At 41.2% G+C, this 7,472-nt stretch overlaps 1 pseudogene; it reads right to left on the bottom strand.

The window, feature by feature from the left end:
* Positions 1-7,088: 7,088 nt before the first annotated feature.
* LOC133324875 (U2 spliceosomal RNA) lies at positions 7,089-7,250 on the bottom strand (annotated as a pseudogene).
* Between the last annotated feature and the right edge of the window lie 222 nt (positions 7,251-7,472).

Here is a 7,472-nt window from a genome sequence, read left to right as displayed (position 1 = left end):
CGTTGTGTATTTCACCTTTCATTATTATTTTTTCCATCAGGGCTAGGGTTGCCGTCTCGCTCCGATGGAGGTTAATCTGGATGATTTCTGTCAGTTGCCCTACAGTAACAAGGCTCCTTGGGATCTTCCCCTTGACTTCCTCATCTTTGTTGCTGGGTGTTTTCCTCTCGCTATTACTTGTGGCTTCACACTCCAAAACCGTACCTTTCCGATCTTCAAGTATACGGCATAACAAGGCTTCTTGGGATCTTCCCCTCGACTTCCTCATCTTTGTTGCTGGGTATTTTCCTCTCGCTATTACTTGTGGCTTTACCCTCTCCAATCCGTACCTTTCCGATCTTCAAGTATACGGCGTTGGACACGTAATGCACACTGCCCTTGGTCTTAACCAGACTTGTCATTGAAGACCTGTGCAAGCCTAACACAAGGAAAGTCCCTTCCTCGTTCTCCTCTCTGTGGAAGACTTTCCACTTCTTCACTAGCAGTGTCTTATTCTGCAGGCCGAAGACCTCGAGCATGTGTTGCGTGTTGAAATCGCTGCCCCAACCTTTGACGAAGCCTGTAGCCTTTTGTAATTGAATAATGTCTTCTTTCCTCACCAGTTTGAGTTTAATTGTTTCATCTATAGGTCCAATGCTTGTCACTAGTTTCTCAGGGCTTCTATGCTATTTGGTAATTCAAATTCTAGTTCCCTTCGAAAACTCAGCTATCGATGGAGTCCACTCCTTGCTCCATGATCTTGTTGTTAACCACATTCAACACTTCCTTGTGCTCACAGGATTATTTAACATCTTTGGATGAAAAGTATTAATCGCCCATATCTCTATTGGAAAGCAGTTCTCTATCTTTCGAGTTCGGGTGTAATACACCAATTTAGCACCGTTGCTCAAGTCTCCAGGGCATGGGCCAAGAGTCATAATTTAGTTTAATACTACCCATGAACTTATTATTATTATATACAATTTCAATAGAGTTCGTGCTTGGGTCAAATAAGTGACCTGTGCCAATTCTCATCCAAATCGGATCATATAGGCCTTGAATACGTTGTGCAAAATTTTGTATCAATCGGAGTTTTGGGAGTTTTTCTACAATTTCAATAGAGTTCGTACTTGGGTCAAATAAGTGACCTGTGCCAATTGTCATCCTAATCGTATCATAAATGCGACCTGTACTTTGTTTACAAAAATATATCTCGATTCGTTTTGTCTGTTACAAACATATGCACAAAGACATAATACCCTGTACCACAAATATATAGGTGCTATATCTCAATCTGAGGCCAAAAATCTACAGTAGACAAATCATCTACTTAGGTGCAATAAAATATAACGATGTGTGAAACTAACAGAAGTACTAATCGAGTACGATGGATAGGCTTTGTTGTTGTTGTAGCAGCTTGTACTGATGTGTATTTCTTCTTATTTTCCTTAATCTGGTTATGCTTCTAACTCCAATTTCAGGACGGCTGTGCAGTTGAATGGGTGTAGCGTGTCATGTGGTTTATTACCACATGCCGGGCAGATATTGTCGACCTCTCCATCAATTCGGGCCCAATATGAATTGAGGCGCCAGATCTTAGTTGTGCCAAGACCACTTTGGTTTGTCGAGGTAGGTGTTGTTCTTCTGCAGCTATCGTAGGCGGGTAATCTCCGAGGATGGTATTCACACGATATTCTCGAATTGCTTCCTCATCTGCATCCGTGTGAATACGATTCAATCCTGCCAGATAGGCCTGTTGATCTAGGCTTTGTTGTTGTTGTAGCAGCTTGTACTGCTGTGTATTTCTTCTTATTCTCCTTAATCTGGTTATGCTTCTAAATCCAACTTCAGGAAGGCTGCGACCTGTATCGGTTGAGTCCAAAGCAGGCATGCTTACCCATATACGCTACCGTAACTGAGGGTCGATGGGTAAACACATTTTCTCTTACTTTCTCTTACGACAGTCCTTTTTAATGGTGAATTCTCAGTTACGCTCGCACACGCTTGCTCTCAATTTAATTTTGCCCAACACTGGTCCAAAGAGAAAATGGGGTTAGATGAGTGGGTTTGGCTGGGCAGTGGAATAGGTGTAGGGTGTCATGTGGTCCATTACCACATGCCGGTCAGATATTGTCGACCTCTCCATCAATTCGTCCCCAATATGAATTAAGGCGGCTACACTATTCAGATTTTAGTTGTGCCAAGACCACTTTGGTTTGTCGAGGTAGGTGCTGCTCTTCTGCTGCTATCATAGGCGGGTGATCTTCAAGGATGGTATTCACACGACATTCTCGAATTGATTCCTCAACTGCAACCATGTGACCTGTACTGATTCAATCCTGCTTTATAGGCCTATTGATCTAGAGGCTCCCTTTTGTAACCATGGACCTATCTCTCCAGAAGGATCTTCTTCCTGACATGCCTAGGTGGTAGGGGGTCTATCCATTAGGTAACGATTAGGATGGCAACTCCTATAACATCCAAACAGGTATTGCATCGACAACATCGTATTGTGCTGACGCACAGGAAGGATATTCGTCTCCTCATGTGGGTGGTCTATTGGAGTCATGAGGAGACACCCTGTTGCAATCCTTAGGGCGGCATTCTGGCAGGATTGAATGCTTTTCCCATATGAATTGAGGCGGCTACACCATCCAGATCTTAGTTGTGTCGAGGTAGGTGCTGCTCTTCTGCAGCTATCGTGGGCGGGTGATCTCCAAGGATGGTATTCACACTATATTCTCGAATCGATTCCTCAACTGCATCCATTGGACCTGTACTGATTCAACCCTGCTTGATTGGCCTGTTGATCTAGAGGCTCCCTTTTGTACCCATGGACCTCTCTCTCCAGATCATGAAGATCCTTTCTGGCATGCCTAGGTGATGGGTGCCTATCCATTAGGTAACGATTAGGATGGTCACTCCAATAACACCCAAGTAGGTATTTCATCGACAACATTTTGTTGTGCCGACGCACAGGAAGGATCTTCGTCTCCTCTTGTTGCCTGTTGCAGTCCTCAGGGCGGCATTCTGGCAGGATTGAAGACTTTTCCACTGCATTTCACTGACGTTAGCGGACCACACTGGCGCCGCATATTTTACCACAGGACGGCCTATTACTGTGTATGTCGTTAACAAGGTTTCTTTGTTAGCTCCCTAAGTGCTGCCGGCTAGCGACTTGAGAACCTTGTTTCTGCTCCTGACTTTATCGCAAATAGCTGTGGCATGCCCGGACGACTTGTAAAGACTATCGAATGTGACCCCTAGCACCTTGGGGTAATTGACAGTACGACAGTCCTTTTTAATGGTGAATTCTCAGTTACGCTCGCACACGCTTGCTCTCAATTTAATTTTGCCCAACACTGGTCCAAAGAGAAAATGGGGTTAGATGGGTGTAGGGTGTCATGTGGTCCATTACCACATGCCGGTCAGATATTGTCGACCTCTCCATCAATTCGTCCCCAATATGAATTGAGGCGGCTACACCATCCAGATCTTAGTTGTGCCAAGACCACTTTGGTTTGTCGAGGTAGGTACTGCTCTTCTGCAGCTATCGTAGGCGGGTGATCTCCGAGGATGGTTTTCATACGATATTCTCGAATTGATTCCTCAACTGCATCCGTGTGACCTGTACTAATTCAATCCTGCTTTATAGGCCTGTTGATCTAGAGGCCCCTTTTGTACCCTTGTATCTCTCGCTCCAGGTCATGGAGATCCTTCCTGACATGCCTAAGTGGTGGGTGCCTATCCATTAGGTAACGATTAGGATGGCAACTCATATAACACCCAAGTAGGTATTGCATCGACAACATCTTGTTGTGCCGACGCACAGGAAGGATCTTCGTCCCCTCATGTAAGTGGTCTATTGGAGTCATGAGGAAACATCCTGTTGCAGTCCTCAGGGCGGCATTCAGGCAGGATTGAAGACTTTTTCACTGCGTTGCACTGACTACACTCGCGCCGTATAGTTTACCACAGGCCGGCCTATTGCTGTGTATGTCGTTAACAAAGTTTCTTTGTCAGCTCCCTAAATGCTGCCGGCTAACGACTTTAGAACCTTTTTTCTGCTCCTGACATTATCGCAAATAGTTGTGACTCCCTGTTGCTGTCATCAGGGCGGCATTCTGACAGGATTGAAGACTTTTCCACTGCGTTGCACTGACGTAAGCGGCCGACTCTGGCGGCGCATAGTTTACCACAGGCCGGCCTATTGATGTGTATGTCGTTAACAAGGTTTCTTCGTCAGCTCCCTAAGTGATGCCGGCTAGCGACTTGAGAACCTTGTTTCTGGCCTTGACTTTATCGCAACTTGCTGTGGCATGCGCGGACGACTTGTAAAGACCTAGAACCTTGGGGTAATTGGTGGTCGGAATTGTGAACCCCTCAACCTGCACATTCAAAGATAGCCACATCTCCGCTGTCCATGTGGTAAACAGTTTGGCCGTTGACTTAGTGGCGGATATTTCCATATTCCTCGACCGGAAAAAGTCTGCGATATCCACGAAATAGTGGTTCAGCCTCTCGCAAATGTCATCAATTTTAGAAGCCCTATGCATCCAGGAGGAGTAACAGAAAAAAGAGCGAATAAATTTTAAGAACTATTCTGAAGTGGAATTTCTAAATATATTTTCTTAAAGAAGCCCTCTTTTCTATCACCCCTTTGGTTGGAACATTTATCCTATTTTTTTTTGCTTCCCCATCCACCAATAACCCAGGAGGAGTAACAGAAAAAAGAGCGAATAAATTTTAAGAACTATTCTGAAGTGGAATTTCTAAATATATTTTCTTAAAGAAGCCCTCTTTTCTATCACCCCTTTGGTTGGAACATTTATCCTATTTTTTTTTGCTTCCCCATCCACCAATAACCCTTATATTTGCATTTGCTGTTCTGTTCAAATGTACTTTTGGCGCTAATGTTTTTATTGGACTGTAATCATAAAATCAGACGTTTTCCGATTGTGGCTTCTTGTGAGGCACGCTAACTGCTCTAACGCAACAACAGCAGCAGCAAAAAACAAACAGAGATGCGTTTCCTTTTTTCTGTGCCCTCGTTTTTTTCTCTTCCATCATCATAATCTTGAGTTGTATCCTTGTCTTTGGTCGCATTCCGTTTGTAAGTTTCCCTTCTTACTGAGTTTCGTTTCTCAGTTTTTTTCTTCCTCTTCGACGAATAGCATATTAAATTTACATTTGGCATAGCAATTCGAATCGATGGCTGCCATTAGGAAATACTATTTTATGCTGGCAGTACGAGTATGCAGCCAAGGCTGGTCCATAGACTGACGGTAACTATGATGGCGTTCAGGTGATGTAATCATTGTCGTTAAACATTGAAGATGGTAGGTGGAGGTTCTTTTTTACTAACTTTGCAAATTTGACCGATATAGTTTTTTCGTGGTCCGTTAGAACTCTTCGAATCTTCCACTGTGTATCTGAAAGTAGTTATAAAATTTTGAATGGCATCCATTAATAGTGTAATAACAATAAAACTATTGGCATTTTTGGTGTTTTTTCTTAAATGACAACAAAAGAAGAATACTTCGATGAAAAATGAAGTACAATGAAAATGCAGTCAAGTTCATAAATTTATTAGAATTAAATCCAAGTAATGCTGCAAGAAAATTTCGATAAAATATAATCGCTAATAAAAGTGTTATTTTACATATTTTTTGCTGAAAGTATGAATTTAGTTCTATAAATGGTTTTATTATGGAGTAATTTGTGCAGTGATGTGCACGGTAGAAAAAATATTAACTGAAAATGTGGATTCGATTTCGAAGAGAATAAATCAGTTCTGTGAATATGTTGTTAATCCACCAAGGTTTCCGAAGGTAAAATTGCAGCCACTTCATAATGATAAAATAAAAATAACTTCAGTTCAAAAATGCGCAATCAATAGTCCAGTTTTAAAAGGCCTACAAGTATATTTTAATAGTTCAGCTACGAAGGGCCAAGAGATCTTTTCATTAGACCAGCTCAAGGAGTCCGCATACTACTCGGTTCACTGTTTTTTATACCATCCACCATAGTATGGAGGGTATATTTGTTTTGTTTTTCCATTTGTAACGCATCGAAATATTCATTTCCGACCCTATAAAGTATACATATTTTTGATCAGCGTAAAATTCTATGACGATCTAAGCATGCACGTCTGTTATAATCACTCTAGCGTCTAAACGAATTGAGATAGAGCGCCAAAATTTTGCATAGAGTCGTCTTTTGTCTGCAGGCAGGTCAAGTTCGAAGATGGGCTTTATCGGTCCACGTTTAGTCATAGCTCCCATATAAGGGTACCCCAAATTTTCAGTATTTTGGGTTATTTTTGGATACCAAATTTCTCCACAAAAAATATAAATATAGGTATTATAATATAGGCACCTCCCAATATTCAGTTTTTGGGGGGGTTTGACCGGATTTTTTCACCGAATTGGCTGTAATTTTGTACTTTAAGTTCTTATTGCGTTGAAAATCTCTCCACAAAAAATTATAAATATAGGTCAATTTTTTCGGGTAGCCCCCATATAAGGGTACCCTCCAATTTTCGGTATTTTGGGGTTCTTGAGCACGGTTTTCAACCGAATTCGCAGTAATTTGGTATTTTTTTAGTAGTATATGGTAACAAATCTCCCTACCAAAAATTATTAACATTCACCCCCTTTTAGGGGTAGTCCCCTTATAACCCCCTTTTTTATTTTAAAATAGCTGATTTTTTCCGTTATCCCACCATAGTAGGGGGTTATTCGGTAAACGAACTTTTCAGTTCATACCCCACATAGTATGGAATGTAAATCGATTTAGTCGATTTAGCCATATATTGTAATCATTTTTCTCTTGGAGGATATCGACATAAAAACTAAAACGTGAGGTTTGAGAATGAAACATCCTACTCATTTAATATTTAGCGTGATGGACGGTATTGGGATTGAAAACTAAAATGTTAGCTAGGAACTTGAGTTACCTCGGCCTTTAATTAGGCCTAACCCCTTATATAATGAAAACACCAAGTAGTTGCTAATTCCTAGACAATGTTGTCAATATTGGTCCCGATTTTTTTAATTTTTGTTTTTAAATATAAAATTTTGAATCCTAGTTTTTTCGAAATTTATTACTTTATGTGGGCCGAAATCCCGGCGGTACTACAATACCGGGCCAACCCGCGACATCCCCTCTATTTCCAAAAATTAGTTTAACATTTGTTTTCCTCCGATGGAGGATCTATCAGATGTTAAGCTGATAAGAACAGATACTACACTTTGGCTCATATACAATATTGCCCTTTAAATTGGAGAATTTTCAGGATTTCATGTTTCACCGTACCATGCGCTAATAATATATGTCAACATTTTAGGGTTTTGAGATTTTAGGAAACCCCCATTGAAATTGCTGAATTTTCAATCGATTGGAAGAACTATCGTTATATGTATGTTCCCTATGTTTATACCCTTCACCACTCTGTGGTACAGGGTATTATGTCTTTGTGCATATGTTTGTAA

The sequence above is a fragment of the Musca vetustissima genome, unplaced genomic scaffold, assembly GCF_032173495.1.
Source record: "Musca vetustissima isolate MV318-11 ecotype Yass unplaced genomic scaffold, APGP_CSIRO_Mvet_v1 utg11731, whole genome shotgun sequence".
In the NCBI taxonomy this organism is placed as follows: domain Eukaryota; kingdom Metazoa; phylum Arthropoda; class Insecta; order Diptera; family Muscidae; genus Musca; species Musca vetustissima.
This window is presented reverse-complemented; position numbering and strand designations above follow the sequence as displayed.